We start from the raw sequence: 18,255 nt of genomic DNA, 5'->3' as shown, positions 1-18,255 counted from the left end.
TACACTAACAGCCTAGACCCCTTACTCAGCCTGCTTCAGCATCACACCCCCTCCTCCAGGTTCCCCAGGTCTAAAGTACACAGCCTGGGTGGGATGACACACCCAGCGTCCAGGAAGGGAGGGAGGCTCGCAGAAGTCATATGAAAGCCTCAGGTTCCAACAAGATCTCGAGCTGAGCCAGAGTCATTCTTCAAGCTCGAGCCTGGCTCTAGCTTTCAATGGCTCGCCCACTTCTACTCTGAACGGTACAACATGCACCAATCACTCTAAGACATGTAGGCAAACTAGTCTGTGCCTAAGATTCTGTATTCTTCGTTAACGAGTTTGGTAAGTAACAGTTGCAACATAGGAACGTTAATGGGTCACTCATGTTGATTGACTACTTTCAAATAGTTTAATGTTCTATTTTGTAAACCATTTTCACCATTGAGTGGATGAGGCTTGAGTTTAGACAGTTTTCATGTGAAATAGAGCTTGTTTTGTCTTGGGATGTAGCAGCTCCGAAGATGGTGCAGTCCGTGTATGAAGCATTTGAAGGTAAATTATCAGGGGCGGTGTCTGCCAGTGCTGCAGTCCTTTGTGTGCACAGTTCCAGCAAGGTATATATGAGAGCACTCTAGAATGGTGCACCCATGTGTGACCTATTAGCACTTATTCTTCAGTCCTTGTGTGAATTCAGGAATCATCTATAGTGTACCCGCTGCGGAAGCCTTTGACTGTGGTCTATGCATTCTCCAAGCGGAGCCATACGGTCATGTGCATTTTGATCAGCTAAGAGTCACTACCCTATGTATCCATATACATAGATCAAAGACAGCTTCTTTATTAACGACCCATAACCCCCACTCACTTTATGCTTTGGGTACAACCACAAACGCCAACGTCCCCGGATAATGTGCTGCATCACTAAACACTTATAAAGGTCCAAAAGGCGAGGCCTATTGGATATGCCAATGCTTGTTTTCAGTGTGGTGTTTTCCCTTCGTCCTCTCAAGTAAGTTAGCTAAGAGGGACCCATCATCTTCTGCTAAGACCTGTGTATCCGAGGAACTAGTCAATTGTCTCCGAGTAAAGAAACTGTACCCCATCATTATTGCCCTGACCTTCAAAGACCTTCAAAGATGCACTGACATTCAGCTAGCAGTGAGTTGTTGCCCAGCTACCCGAACTTTGATCTGGATTTGCATGGACCATGTTGCTGATCGCACTTTTTTCCTTCTGTGCTCGTGACGGAACCACTCCGTTCCATCACGGTTCCATCACGGCGCGGCCGCATTGCCCACGCTGCAGGAATTCTGCGCCTGCGCGGTCGTTCTAATGAGCAGGCGGGGCCGTGATGGAACCACTCCGTCACAAACACAGCGCGCCCGTGGCTCGTGACGGAGTGGTTCCATCACGAGCATGGCGCCTCCCTGCCCCTACTCCCCCCAGCGCCGCCCATTTCCTTGTGGATAGGATCAGAACTTTAGGCCCTGGTTAAAGATCTGCTGGCTGACCATGTATACAAGGAATTTCTTATACAGTTTAAGGATTCCAGAGATGCAGACAGCCTTTATCAGAGAGGGCTACTTAAGGACACTTAAGAGTGGTGTCTGTGCTGAGTGAGCACACTCGTTCACTGCAATTTTTCCTGGTTTCGTTCATCATTTGATGCCCCTGCTGTGGTAGTGGTCCAGCTCCCAGTTAGTTTTCCAGCTGACTGGTTCAAGACAGGTCTCCTTGACTTAAGATCAGCCTTTTATACCCATTGGCTCACAGTGATTTCTATGGGTCTCACAATGGTATGCTCCAATATCACTGAGAATAATCCGACCTGCGTTTAGAACCTCTACACATTGGGGCACATGCATCATTGAAAATTGCATTCGCAAATGGTGCGAATTGCAAAAATCGGCGGTTTGCGAATGCAATTTGAAATTTTGGGATGCATCATAATTTTTGTACTTTTCGCAATTTTAGTAATCGCAAAATTGCGATTACTTAAATTGCGATTGCATTTAAGGAATCTCAAATTGAGATTCCTTAAATGCAATGCATCAAAATAAAAAAATTAGTGATTTAGCTAATAGGGGGAGCAAATTACCATGAAGTTGACCTTCATGGTAATTTGCAAAAACTTTGAAAAATGCACTAATTTGCATTTTTCAAAGTTCCATTTTAAACACACACATGCCCTTGGGGCATGTGCGTGTGCAAGATGTACTTATAGGCAGATTTCAGGGGTGCAACAGGGTGTCCTTTTGACACACTGGCACCCTTGAAATTGCATTCTCAATTTGCGATTCTCTAATTGAGAATCGCAAATTGAGAATATCTTCCCATTCATTCCTATGGGACTCTAGGCCCATAGGAATGAATGGGGAGGTATTCCTTAATTGCGATTCGCAATTTGCGAGTCCCAATTAAGGAATTTTAATAAATAGCTATTTTTTTAGCGATTTCTTCATGCATAGCCATTTGCGATTCCTTATTAGCGAATCCTTATTTTTCGCTAATAAGGAATCGCAAATGGCAATGTTGATGCATGTGGGCCATTGACCTTTACTTCCTAAAGCATTCAGGTATTGAAATAATAGCCCCATTTTAATAAACCAACACCACTTACACAACACCAAGGAGCTAGGCCTACCTTCCTGTAGCCAATAAGTGCACTTTCTGCACTGTGTGATACTGCCCCATTCTTTCGAAGGTTACCACGCACATTACCTGTCATTTTGGAATTGTTTAGCATCGTTGTTCAAGGCGCTTGTAAACACAAGGGTACGAAAACTTGATCCATCACTGACTTGTAGCAAAGTCGGGAGGATTTTGATCTCCTCTTTTGTGCTAATCAAAAGTCTGCAAACATGGAGCTGCCACGGCTCAAGGAAACAAGCATTGGCATAGCCAATAGGTCTCGCCTTTGGGACTTTAGAAGTGTTTAGCCATGCAACGGTTGATGTTGTTGCACCAGGGTAATTGTGCTGCATAACTAAATACTCCCAAAGCGAGACCTATTTGCTATGCCAATGCTTGTTTGAACTGCCGTTCCTGAGCACCTGTAGGACCCGGCCCACATAAAGCACCGAGTACTAGGTGCCACAACCTGGCGCCATTTCAAGTGAGAAGTTCTTTACTAGCTGGGCCACTAGTGGAGAGCTTTACCAGGGAGGGGAGAGTCACGAGGTAAAAAAAATGAAAAACAGACTGCACAATAAAACTCTAATGCAACACAATAGAGATGATAAAACCAAGGCCCCTGGCACTACCTAACATTCACGATCACAACATTACTGCAAGCACCGGAGCACGCCTGAAAATGAGACAACACCATAAAACTAATGCAGTTACGATTTACCAATTCAAGCAATGTTCATAAACATGAGCCATTTGCTACCCAGTCGTCAACACAGCTCTGTAAAATCGATTTTTTGTACGGTTCGCAGACTTTTATTGTTTACAATCCTGTTAATCGTGAACAGCGACAGAAAGCTGAAAGCGGGAAGAAGTGAGAATCGAAGTGCAGACTGACTGTCACCTTCAACTGAAATGGGAAGTGTTTTGAAGTTTAGGAAAACGAGTTACAAGTGCAGGAAAATAAACATACTACACAAACAATAGAGTTAGGTTCAATAGGTCCCTTAAAACAGGGATATTTTGCAAATAGGGCTTAGAGGCACCAACGGCCAGATTCATCAACGTAAAATCGGCTCGCAAAGGGCGAGATTCTGAGAATCTGACCCTTTGCGAGCGCACATTTTTGCATTTGGCATTCATCATCCCAAATGCAAAAATCACTATTATAGAATTCGCAATTTTGCGAGGAATTGCATTTAAGGAATCTCTATTTGAGATTCCTTAAATGCAATTCATGAAACATTTAAAAATTGCGAATTCGCAATTTTGGGCCACTATTTACCGCAAAGTCAAACCTCGTGGTAAATAGCGGAAACTTAGAAAAATGCACTTAAGTGCATTTTTCTAAGTTGTATGTTACACACACACATGTCCTTGGGACATGTATGTGCGTAACACCAGCGTCCAATATCATTTCAGGGGTGCAACAGGGTGTCCTTTGGACACCCCTGCACCCTTGAAATCGCAAACTCAAAATGCGAATCGCTAATAGCGATTCGCACATTGATATGTCTTCCCATTCATTCCTATGGGCCTTTAGACCCATAGGAATGAATGGGGAGTTATTCCTTATTTGCGATTAGCAATTAGCTAATCGCAAATAAGGAAGCTGTAGGAATCGCAAAATAAATAGCGATTTGTACATGAATCCCGTTTTGCGAGTCTGTAATAGTGATTCCTACATAATCGCTATTACAGACTCGCAAAACGGGACTTTGATGAATCTATCTGATAGTCACTGGCTCCTTACTCATGGGCCCCCAACCACGATAATGAAGGGGCTGACAACAGTCTGAGCCACGCAAATGTGCACAACACAAGCCAACATGTGGCGAGGGTTCTCTCTCAATCACTGGGGGGGGGGGGGATGAAGGGGTCGGGGCAGAAGAGGAAGGCTCGCCATGTGATGCGGGAGAGTAAGTAGAGCAACCCATATAATAATAATACTCTGATTTATATAGCACAGCTAATCACACACGAGGGTCTCGAGGCGCTGTTCCTAGCCATCGGAGATTAAGTGATTTGCTCAGAATCACAGTATGTCGAGCCGACGCCGAGACTCAAACCATAATCCCTAGCTGAAGTCTGACCGTTAAGCCACTCTCTCAAATCAGTAAAAGGAGGTGACTGACCCAAATCCAACCCATGGCACGTGAACGGTGGACTTAAAAGACGGGGTCAGACTTAAATATTGCCTCATGCCCTCGATGAGAGACCTGGACTACTAGATGCCAGAAGACATAGCTGTGTCAGTGAGATTCGAGGTATGTGAATCGCAAATTTCCCAATTAAAAAACAATATACCGAAGGGATGAGATAACCAAGGCTTGGGATACACTGTTCCCATGAGAAACAGGTATAATTCTGATTTGAATTAGGTGGACCTCTCTACAAGTTCCTGATAAGAAAAATGAACGTTAAAATGTTTTAGAAAAATAGGGAGAAAATCCGATAAAGGCTTAGGAGACCCGATTCAGGCTGCCAAAACCCAACTCTCAGGCCAAGAATGCCTTTATTTGGGAGGTGTCACACCCTAAACACCCCCCCTGAATCCGCGTCGCTGAGAGAACTCTGGGTTTCCACCTCCGCTGTGCTGATAAGGAAGGGGAGCTTCCACGGTGAGGGACTGTGTAGTTCCTGCTCCTCTTTCAATATCCTAACCTGAGTGTAATAAAACACGCCTGAGTGTACCCCATCAATAAGCACATTTGATTTTTGCATTTGCCGTAGCCACAAGCACAGTTTCCCTGTAACTACTTTTTAGGTCGAGCCTAGCAGCAGCACGCAGGCGATGCTCGCTCTGCGAGGTATGCTGTAGTTGAGCATGCTGTGGAAGCCTCGCCCACTCTGCCCCCATATTTTTCAATGGCTGGTGTCATTGTCCTTTGTAACTGTTGGCTTCCAATTCATTATGAGGCTTGTTTGTCCCTCTTTGTTACCACCTTGTTGCCATTTGTTATGGCCCATAACAACTGGACCTTTTACTTGGCTTGTTACACGTTTGGGGTTATCTAGTTGGTGAGTAACTATTTTGTTTATGGGCACTTATGGGGACAATGGCAGCTGCTATTTTTTTGTATTTGTATCCTGACAGCGGCGGCCGCTTCAGGGACACCGCGCTCAGTTTATTTATTTAAATGTAATACTGAGCTCGGCACCCGCTCCAGGAACACCGTGCTTGGTTTCAAATTCTTTTTTTTTTTACTTTAATACTGAGCACTGCGCCCGCTTCAGGGACACCCCTCTTAGCTTAATTTTTTTTTTTTTAATTTAGTAATGAGCATGGCGCTCGCTTCAGGGACACAGCGCTTTTTCTTTTTTTTAAATGTTTTCTTACTTTAATAATGAGCGTGGTGCCCGCTGCACGGACACCACACTCTGCAATTGCTTTTTGAAAAGTTTGAACTTTTGGTATTGTAAATGACAATGCCTTTTAATTTTTTATAAAAGGCATTGCCATTTACAATGACCTATTGTATTGTAAATGCTTTTTTTATCACGGAAACAAGGCGGATATGTTTTGTGTTATTGTGAGTCCCTGAACCGCGCCTCTTCTTCTTGGATAGTTTGAATTACCAAGCATGCGTTAGCTCTTTGTAAGTAGGCCCGTTCATGTGAGTGACTCACACAGCTGCTTATGTTGACAGGCCTCGCCGTTCTGAAATTTAGCCCTGATAATAGCAAGTCATTTTAATTTGTGGATTTAATAAGCCTATTAACGACAAAACCATAAATACGGTGCCGACAGGTAACAACATCCAGAGGCTCAGCATGTTTCAATGAGCTATCTTACTTTTTCAGTGAGCTTGCTGCTTCGTTGGGTCCATTGACTACTAAAGCTTGTCGCTAAGCCACCACTGTGAGTTTTCGGTTGGTGTGTGATTTCAGTGCTGATATTAATACAAAGACTTGACACAACAATTAAGTTCGGTGGGTGCACAACTAGTTTTGATCCCATATCGTGGATAGTTTATGTAAATAATAAGCAAAGTTTGTCTGATGGTCGGGTGCTCCTTCAGGTGACGTGTCTGTCCTTTCACGTCTAGGTTATATCAATCAAAAAGTGCAACCATATACAGATGGGTGCATCCCTGTGTAGGGCACACCTTAGGTTCCGAAAAGATTTATTTTGATCATATTCTGTTTTTTTCTTTCATTGTTTTAATTCATTCGAGTATTCTCAATTTAGTTGTGCTCCAAGATACACTTTTATGCATGGATGCTCCAATGCATTTCGGGCCAGTAAAGCCCTTCATCCGGGAGCTCTAAAGTGAAAGGATATAGTAAACACATGTAAGACCAATATATACCCATGACTGTATGAACAACTAATATCATAGTATCATGCACACTGCTCAGTGTACAGCTTAACCTCAAATGTGACAAAGTGAAGTGAGAAACCCGTGAAAAAATAACCGAAACTGATAGAAAGTAATGGTCCACGGGTGACTTGTAGTGTGAACTGCAAAAAAGAGATACAAAATCAGGAGTCGCTCGTCGAGCTCTATACTCATGGAACACTTAACTCGGTAGCAAAGGTAAATAACAGTCTGCAGCCCGTAGTCGACTTACTAGAGTTACTCTATTAGGTTCTTCGTGGAAAAAAACGTTGGGATTCTGCTTGCGGTCCTTAGCGACCGAAACTGGGCGTCTATGTAAATACACGAGTTTACGCGAGAGCTACACACGAGAGTAGGAAAAGGACACTAAAAATAGAAAACGGAGTGACGAATCGAAAATACGATCGAAAAGTGAAAAAGAAAAGTGAAAAAAGACCCGTAACTATCTCAGAACGTGTGTACAAGAGTGTGTCTAAAATAGGTCATCAGTAACTAAATCATATATATAAATACATTACAAAAAAGCAGTAATAGGGTACAATCATGTTGAAAAACAGCACAATCGGAGACATAGCATCAAAAACCACTGTAGTGGCTCAATTAGATATAGCACAAAAATTCCAGTTGATCATTGAGCCCAAAGGGCTTCATAGAATGAAGTTTATAAAACCAAGACATTTCTCGTTGTAACAAATGTTTATGATGTTAGATTTTTCAATTTTTTGTCCTAATGTTTGACTTGTGTTCTGTTATGCGAGTTTTTATTTTCCTTTTGGTCTTGCCAATAAAGACTTTGCCACATGGGCATTTAACCATATGTATCACGTTCATGGTATCGCAGGTGGCGTTAGTGTGAAAATTAATATTGAATCCTTTCATGGGATGTGTCACTGAGTTTCCTCTTAGTACGTTATTGCAGTTACTGCAATTCATGCACGGTCTGGTGCCGTGAGCTTCGTTGTGCTTAGGAGATTCTCTGGCAAGTATTTCTTTTATATTCGGGTTTCTAGTGTACGCAAACACAGTAGGGTCTTTGAATGATGTATTAAAATCGGGCTCTGTGCTGAGAATAGGCCAATATTTGAGTATGATTTTCTTGTAAGCTGTGCTTAGAGTAGAAAATTTAGAGACTAACACCAGCCTGGTGTCTTTTTGTTTGTCTTTACGCTTGAGCAACTCTTCTCTGGTGACCGAGGAAGCTCGGTTTTCAGCTCGTCGGATATTGCTGTCAGGATAGCCTCTGCTTTTGAATCTTTCTCTCATCTCATTAATAAGATGTTCTGTTTGGGTTGCATTGGATGTGATTCGTTTAGCTCGTAGTATTTGTGAAAATGGTAAGTGCTGTTTGAGTGAAGTTTGATGGAAACTGGAATAATGCAGAGTGTTATTTCTGTCGGTCTCTTTGCGATGTAGATCCGTTTCAATACCATTGGGGGTAGGAGTGATTTGTACGTCAAGGAAGGTGATAGATCTATCATTGATCTCCCAAGTAAACTGGATTCTTTCATTGATGTCATTGAGCGCCTTGAGGGCCTTCTCAAGTTTGTCTCTAGTGTTACTCCAAATGATAAATATGTCATCAATGTATCGAACGAAAAGTCTAGTATTGTTAATCCAATTGGGGTCTGCATAAATATTAGTGTCTTCATAGTCATTCATGTAGATATTAGCATAGGTAGGCGCTGCACAGTTCCCCATTGAGGTCCCTGACAACTGTAAGTACCATTCTTGATCATGCTCAAAGTAACTTTGATAAAGAGTGAAAAACATTAACTCCATCAGGAACTTTTGTAAACCTGGTTCACTCTCGCTGTTAAGTATGGCTTTTTCAATGGCATCAATGCCACCAGCATGAGGGATGGAGGTGTACAAATACCTCACATCTGCTGTGCATAGGATAAGGTGGTCGTTTTCATTGATAACAACTTGTGACAGCTTCTGAAGAAATTCGGTGGTATCTTTAATGTAACTGGTCATTTTTCTGACCGTAGGTTGTAAATGTCTATCCAAAAACTTTCCTATTGAGGTTAAGCTTTACACTGAGCAGTGTGCATGACACTATGATATTAGTTGTTCATACAGTCATGGGTACATATTGGTCTTACATGTGTTTACTATATCCTTTCACTTTAGAGCTCTCGGATGAAGGCCTTTACTGGCCCGAAATGCATTGGAGCATCCATGCATAAACGTGTATCTTGGAGCACAACTAAATTGTGGGAATGAATTGGAATTTCCACACAAATTGAGAATACTCAAATGAATTAAAACAATGAAAGAAAAAAACGGAATATGATCGAAATAAATTTTGAAATTTGAAATTCAAGTAATTGAGAGGAGTCTTTCTTCTTTTCGGAACCTAAGGTGTGCCCTACACAGGGATGCACCCATCGGTACATGGTTGCACTTTTTGATTGATATAACCTAGACGTGAAAGGACAGACACATCACCTGAAGGAGCACCCGACCATCACACAAACTTTGCTTAATATTTACATAAACTATCCACGCAATAGGATCAAAACTAGTTGTGCACCCACCAAACTTAATTGTTGTGTCAAGTCTTTCATCTGCCCACCATAGGAGGGTAGCACACTTCTTTGAAACATGCAATACGAGGAAATCTCAAGATCGACGTAAGCCAAAGCAAGCACATTCGCCTTTGGCGAAGAGGAAACAGCCAGGATTTACACACTTATCAAAGAGGATATAGCCCAAAACACCTCTATCCGCATTAAGGAGCAATGCATCAAACAGTTGTTATACTTATCCAAACGTGAAGTTAACCAAAAATGACATGCAAGCACCCTCATAAGGTATCACCGAGTTTCAAGAATTTCCCGAGGCCTGCGCATAGCTCTTAAACCCTCCTTATGCAAGAACTCAAAGCCATTTCAAGAAAAATGGTACGCTATTTTAAACAAATGCAGCCTTGATTTAATTCTACTTATTGTTGAGGAATTGTCTGGTATCCTAGTTGAGTTGAATAAAGAGATTAAAGAGATTGAAAAAGATTTATCAGAAATGGTGCCAACAGAAGAGTGGTCAAAAATACTAGAGGATATCAACACTCAGCTGGACAAACACTCCAGGGAAATCAATGACAGAAAAATAAGAAAATTCAGGAGAGACACCCTGGACTACAAACTAGGGGAAGTCTACACATGGGCTGAGGTATATGCCCAGAGGAGAAGGAACAAGCCCTACAGCCAACAGACTGACACGTCATCATCAGGGAGTGACACCTCAAACAGACCACAAAAGAAAACAAACCTCAACATTCAAGGGATAACGGTGAGCGAACAACGACTAGACAAGGACACACCTACTCAACAATCTATTAGCCCATCTACATCAGTACCTTTTTTGGCCCAAGGCCCGCAAGACAAAGGAGACCCCAGAGGGGAAAAGGAACAAGAAAAAGAAAAAGAGAAAGAACATCCAAGCACCCGGAGTACCATTCAAAAAAAAAAGAAAAGCACCTAGGGCCAGATGTAGGTAGGCTGTTACCGGTCGGTAACGGCCGAAAATACAGATTTTTGGCCGTTACCGACCGGTATTGAGCGATCGGTATGTAGGTGATTGAAAATAGGCCGAATCGGTAAATTTACCGAATCGGTAAAATTACCGATCGGTAAAATACCGAATAGGAGAAATTACCGATCGGTAAAGTTACCGATCGGTAAAGTTACCGATCGATAAACCTACTGATCGGTAAATTTACTGATCGGTAAAATACCGAATTGGTAATTAAGAATAGTTAAAATGGAAGTTTGAGATGTAGGGAGGCTCTGAAATACCGAATTTGCACCAAAATCGGTATTTAAGAGTCGGTATTTACCATGGATTCAAATCAGGTGGTAACCAGGTGCAGCCTATAAAAATTGACCCAAAATGCAATTCTGTTTGCAAAATGGCGGCATTTTATGTCATTGCAAGACGGCTACGGCTACAGGAGGAAGGAGAGAGGGAATGGCTGAGACAGGAGCAGGTTTACAGGCAGAGGGTGACCCTGTTCATGCTCACAGAGGAAGAGATACTGCAAAGGTACAGGTTGGCTCCAGACACCATCATGGAGCTCATCAGGGACCTAAAACCACTGTTGGAGCATCCCACCCCAAGGGCACATGCAATTCCAACACATGTACAGGTGCTGTGCAGCATCCACCTGCTGGCGTCAGGGAGCTACCAGAGCGTGGTTGCTGTGGTGGGAGGGGTGAGCCAGAGCAGCCTCTCAAGGTTTTTTCACAATTTCCTTTACGCCATGTTGCATAGGATGCACCATTACATTTCTTTTCCATCCACCCATGCTGAACTGGTTCAAACCAAATCGGACTTCTACCAGATGGCAAGATTTCCCCATATCATCGGATGCATTGATGGCACGCACATCCCCATTTGTCCCCCTGCTGCCACAGAATATATTTACCGCAATAGGAAGTCAAGCCACACCATCAACGTGCAGGTGATTTGCAATGCAAAGAACGTCATCACAGACCTTGTCGCAAAATTCCCGGAAGTACCCACGACTCATATATATTTCAAAACAGTGGCATCTATGCACGCCTGACAGCAGGGGAATTTGGTGCAGGCTACCTCCTAGGTAAGAGACACTGTGCAACACCTATTACACCTATTGCAATAAGCAGTACATGTATGCATGTGAGTAAATTATTCCCTTTTCATTTTAGGAGACAGTGCATATGCCCTCCGCTCATTCATACTCACCCCCTACCTCAACCCCTCAACACCCAGCCAAAGGAGATACAACCGGGCACACAAGAGCACACGCAATGTTGTTGAGAGAACATTTGGTATCTGGAAAAGCAGGTTTAGATGCTTGCACAAGAGCGGAGGTGCAAGGCAGTATACCCCCATCACCTGCTGTAAGATAATTGCTGCCTGTGCTATGTTGCACAATCTGGCTGTTAAGAAGGGGACTGAGGTGGAGTTAACTGACTATGAGGATCATGACGACGACATTGCTGTGCCTGAAAGACAACCTGCTGGAGTGTCAACACCAAGTGATGGCAGATACAGACGTGATGACATAACACACAACTATTTCTGAGTAAGTGAAGACACTGAGCTATAGTGAAAGCACAAGCTTCTGTTTAATTAGATTTTTTAAAGATATGTTAAAGAACAAAAGTGCAACAGTAAGCATTTGACAGCAATGCTCACAGTGAGCAAAAACACTCAGACAGGTGTTGAATCCACCCACCGTAGTTGTACATTGTCACTAGGCAGGTTGAAATGGCACAAATGTGCAACTGAAACTTTATTAACTATGAATCAAATGTCCAATGGCAGTAGGCCATAGTTACAACTATTCATTTTCGGCCACGCTTTGCACTGGCAGGTGTCTGTGGCTCAGCCTGTTCACTGGGCTTTTGGCCTGTAGCCTCACCCTGTCGCCTGCTGCTCCTCCTTGGCTCAACGCCATGGGGGCTAGCTGTGCTGCTCCTACTGGTGCTAGCTTCAGTGTCCGGCACGTCAAGAGCAGAACTATGTGCACTTTGTGCATTGAGTAGGGCCTCCAGCGCACCAGTCATTCCAGCTATGCCCCTTGTCAACTGGTTGCTATTATGAGTCAGGACTTCCTGACTATTGATGCTACGCCTGCATAGCAGGGATGTGGCTGTTGCCAGGCGGTGTAAGGATTTCTCTGTTCTCTCTGCACGCTGCTTGTCCCTGCGCCTTGCAGTAATTTCAGAGTCAAGTTTAGTGCACAGTTGCTGTATGCCTGTTGCCATGCTCTTGTTCACTTCCACAAGCTCTTTTATGCCCTTGCCAATTTCCTGCATGTTAATGTTCAGGTTTCTCATTTGTCTTTGACAGGCCAAGATGCCCTTGCCCTGCATCCTCTGAATCCTGACCATGGATCCCTCCAGGCCTTGGAAGACACTGGACCCCTCCCCACGTGCACCTACACCCCTTCCTTGTACTGTGCACCTTCTAGTGGTAATTGGTACAGGCTCTGCGCTGGGCTGCAGTGTGGCAGTGATGTCAGCTTGAGACAAGTTCTGTGAGTCTTCACCCACCATTTCCTCAGCACCTATCTCCATTTCCAGCAGTGGGGAAACGACATGCCTCCTGATAGGGTGTGCAACAGGTGTCACTACTACAAGGGATGCAGGCATTTCTGGTGATGAGACCAATAGTGGTGACTGTGAAGGAATTGGGGAGCCCTGCATTTCTTCACTGATGTCTGTTTCTTGGGAGGGTGGTTGCCCACTCGGAAGACCTGTGTCCTGGGATGCACTGGGCCCTGGCTCCTGACTGTCATCCCTCTGGGGTGCCGTGCCTTCTGCCTCCTCGGACTGCCTTCTGGATGTGTGACCTGTGGACATATGAGCACATATCAGCTAGGTGCAAATGTGTCACAGCCACTACAATTAAACATATAACATTGCACTTTGTACATGCTGCCTGCCCTTCATTTTGTCTGCAATCATTTAAATAACTTGTTGGTTACAGTGCTGTGTGACATGGTCTTTCAATAACTGACTACGTGTACCATGATGCATTGCTACAGTTTTGCACAGACACCATGGGACTGGGGTAACTTAGCTGCAAGGGGTGAGGGATGGATGGGGGTGGGAGGGGGATTGCTGTGCATGCATCTTACCTTTTTGTTTTGCAGATTGCGCCGAGCTGTCCACTTCTCCCTGTCCATGGACACTTTCAGCCTCCAGGGTTGCGGCTACCAGCTCCTCCAGGTCGGTGAGGGGGGGTGCAGTGTTCTTTCCTCCACCTGTTTTCTGTGACTGTTTGTGGCGGTCAGCCAAATTTTTCTTTGTGAGGCTCCTTAGGTCATAGAACCTCTTCTTTAAATCTTCAGTGACTCTGGTGGTCACTCCCACTGCATTAACTTTACCTAATATTTCCAGCCATATTTTCCTTTTTGTTGATTCTGGCACAGTGAGGGACTGCTTTCCAAAAAGTCTGTGGTGTACCTTTACAACCTCCTCAACAAGGACCTGTAGCTCAGTACTACTGAATTTAAGCTTTCTTTTCCTTTCAGCCTGCTCAGTGTCCCTGCTGCGTTCCATGTTAAAGTTTTCAGAAATCACAAGCTCTGTCTGCTGCTGCTGCTGCTCCCAGTCTCTCTGCTCCAACTGCCTTTCCAGAACCTTCTAATTAGTTGCAGCTGCCTGTGTAGCCACTTCCTGGCAGGAAGGGAGAGGGTGGTTGCACCTGATTGGCTGTTGTGTTAAGTTTCACTTTTGTTTGCTGTCCGATTCGGAAAATACCGAATCGGTATTTACCGATCGGTAATTCCAATGCATTCCTATGGGCCTTTTGGCCCATAGGAATGCATTGGACATACGGATCGGTAAATACCGATTCGGTAAATACCGATTCGGTATTTTCCGAAACTCAGATACCGATTTTTACCGATTCGGTAAAAAATAACGATTTTTCATCTACATCTCAATTACCGATTTTTAAATACCGAATCGGTAAAATTCAGTATTTAAGAATCGGTAAAATCTGATTACCTACATCTGGCCCCAAGTGATTAATATCTCTGACACCTTTCTTAAACCACAGGAATTGAAAATACTGAAAAAGGGAACATCGTTTATCCCCACTACGCAAACCAATCAATTGGAACTTGAAATAAGTACATTCAAATTCACTCGCAAACTTCGACTCAGACATTTCTTCGATAACGTATTACAACCTACTACCGGAGAGGAAAAAAACAGACCTCCATTTGGGTTTGAGACCACACAGCACTTACCAAGCTCCTAGCAGTCATAAATGTATAGATCTTTTAGAGAATCTGGTCAGACAAGATCTTACTCAACTGAAGTACAAGCAATCAATCAAGAAAAATATCACACAAAAAGACATTGATACCTTGAAAAAAATCACAAACAACCAGAAAATTAAATGCATTAAAGCTGACAAAGGGGGTGCATTAGTCATTTTGAACACCGAAATGTATGACAAGAAAATAATGGAGCCTCTCATGGATGACCAAACTTACATGAGACTTGATGGGAACCCCACTTTGGGATTCAAAGAGATCCTGACTCAAATTCTGAATAGAGCGTTCGATGAAGGCATTATCGACGAGAGAACTAAGAAATACCTTCTCCAAGAACATCCCAAGAGTCCGACCATATATATGATACCCAAAATTCACAAAAGCCTTGTGGACCCACCCTTTCGACCGATTGTGTCCACTAGAGGATCACTACACAAACCCATAGGAATGTTTTTGGATAGACATTTACAACCTAAGGTCAGAAAAATGACCAGTTACATTAAAGATACCACTGAATTTCTTCAGAAGCTGTCACAAGTTGTTATCAATGAAAACAACCACCTTATCCTATGCACAGCAGATGTGAGGTCTTTGTACACCTCCATCCCTCATGCTGGTGGCATTGATGCCATTGAAAAAGCCATACTTAACAGCGAGATTGAACCAGGTTTACAAAAGTTCCTGATGAAGTTAATGTTTTTCACTCTTTATCAAAGTTACTTTGAGCATGATCAAGAATGGTACTTACAGTTGTCAGGGACATCAATGGGGAACTGTGCAGTGCCTACCTAGGCTAATATCTACATGAAAGACTATGAAGACACTAATATTTATGCAGACCCTAATTGGATTGACAATACTAGACTTTTCGTTCGATACATTCATGACATATTTATTAATTGGAGTAACACGAGAGACAAACTTGAGGAGGCCCTCAAGGCACTCAATGACATCAATGAAAGAATCCAGTTTACTTGGGAGATCAATGATAGATCTATCACCTTCCTTGACGTACAAATCACTTTTACCCCCAATGGTATTGAAACGGATCTACATCGCAAAGAGACCGACAGAAATAACACTCTGCATTATTCCAGTTTCCATCAAACTTCACTGAAACAGCACTTACCATTTTCACAAATACTACGAGCTAAACGAATCACATCCAACGCAACCCAAACAGAACATCGTATTAATGAGATGAGAGAAAGATTCGAAAGCAGAGGCTATCCTGGCACCATTATCCGACGAGCTGAAAACCGAGCTTCCTCGGTCACCAGAGAAGAGTTGCTCAAGCGTAAAGACAAACAAAAAGACACCAGGCTGGTGTTAGTCTCAAACTTTTCTACTCTAAGCACAGCTTACAAGAAAATCATACTCAAATATTGGCCTATTCTCAGCACGGAGCCCGATTTTAGTACATCATTCAAAGACCCTCCTGTGTTTGCGTACATTAGAAACCCGAATATAAAAGAAATACTTGCCATAGAATCTCCTAAGCACAACGAAGCTCACGGAACCAGACCGTGCATGAATTGCAGTAACTGCAATAACGTACTAAGAGGAAACTCAGTGACACATCCCATGAAAGGATTCAATATTAAACTTCACACTAACGCCACCTACGATACCATGAACGTGATACATATGGTTAAATGCCCATGTGGCAAAGTCTATATTGGCAAGACCGAAAGGAAAATAAAGACTCGCATAACAGAACACAATTCAAACATTAGGACAAAAAATGAAAAATCTAACATCGCTGTACATGTCAACGAAATGAGACACCAAATCTCACAGCCAAAATTTTTGATTCTCGAAACTGTGACCAAACAAGAGGGAAGAGACAATCATAAACATTTGTTACAACGAGAAATGTCTTGGATTTATAAACTTCATTCTATGAAGCCTTTTGGGCTCAATGATCGACTGGAATTTTCGTGCTTTATCTAATTGAGCCACTACAGTGGTTTTTGATGCTATGTCTCCGATTGTGCTGTTTTTCAACATGATTGTACCATATTACTGCTTTTTTGTAATGTATTTATATATATGATTTAGTTAGTGATGACCTCTTTTAGACACACTCTTGTACACACGTTCTGAGATAGTTACGGGTCTTTTTCACTTTTCTTTTTCACTTTTTGATCGTATTTTCGACTCGTCAGTCCGTTTTTCTATTTTTGGTGTCCTTTTCCTACTCTCGTGTGCAGCTCTCGCGTAAACTTGTGTATTTACATAGACGCCCAGTCTCGGTCTTGGTCGCTAAGGACCGCGAGCAGAATCCCAACGTTTTTTCCACGAAGAACCTTATAGAGTAACTCTAGTAAGTCTGCTACGCGCTGCAGACTGTTATTTACCTTTGCTACTGAGTTAAGTGTTCCGTGAGTATAGCGCTCGACAAGCGACTCCTGATTTTGTATCTCTTTTTTGCAGTTCAAACGACAAGTCACCCGTTTGCGTTTATTGCGTAAGTGTGGACCATTACTTTCTATCAGTTTCCATATGCGCATTGTAGAAGGATCAAAAAGTCTATACTTGAAACCAAGGCTCCTGAGCTGTGGACGACAGGCAGAAAATTCTTTACGTATAGCAACTGTGTCTTTGGAAAAGTCTTGGTGAATAAAAATTTTGTGACCATTCACCATAAGTGAGGGAATGTCTCTTGCAGCTTTCCTTATCAAGACAAGATGGTGATGACGCAGTACCTTAAATATCATTTGCCTGGGTTTAGTATGGCGAGGGTTACGAAGTGAAGGGATTCTTTGGGCTTTATCCACTTCAAATTTTTCCAGAAACTTGAGATTCAAAGGACCAGGAAGTAGAGATTCCAAGTATGATCGACAATCAGAACCCTCAACTTCTTCGGGCAAATTAAAAATGCGAAGGTTGTACTGCCTATTTCGATTTTCCAATTCCAAAAGTTGAACATGCATAGGATGAATTCTAGCCACAAGAGGTGTAAAAGCGTCAACTTTACTTTTATTATCTTGTATTTTGATGGCATTATCAGAAATTTTCATGGACAGAGAAGCCATATCTGAGTTAAGCAGTGAAAAAAGCTCTTAAAAGTCACTGGTGCAGCAGCTATGTTAGACTGTGGGCGCGGCTAGGCCCAAGCCAGGCCCTTTCCTGAGAAGCACTCCTCCCCCTGGGTATACAAAGCAGGCAGTACCTTCATGTGTAGCTGGGAGCAGGAACCAGGAGGCAGGAAAACAGGCTTCCAGCGATGAAAACTGCACCAAAATCGCATAGGAGGTAAGAATCCACGTTATTGAGCAAGTGCCCTTATAAAATCGATAAAGTTGACAGAAAATCGTCGTTTATGAGGAAAAACGGGCCGACGATTTATCGGAGCCTAAACGGCGGCGGCCATCTTGATCGACGCGCTCGCGCGTCTCCAAAGTAGTACATTTCTGATGCAACATAAAGGTTAAGTTCCTTGCCACCTTCTAAGATCTCCTCTGAAATCAGGATAGTTTATTGCTTGCGCTCACTCTCAAAATGCAATTGTGGTTC

The sequence above is a fragment of the Lissotriton helveticus genome, chromosome 4_1 (assembly GCF_964261635.1).
Source record: "Lissotriton helveticus chromosome 4_1, aLisHel1.1, whole genome shotgun sequence".
Taxonomy (NCBI): Eukaryota; Metazoa; Chordata; class Amphibia; order Caudata; family Salamandridae; genus Lissotriton; species Lissotriton helveticus.
The sequence above is the reverse complement of the archived record's forward strand: the minus strand, read 5'-3'. Positions refer to the sequence as shown.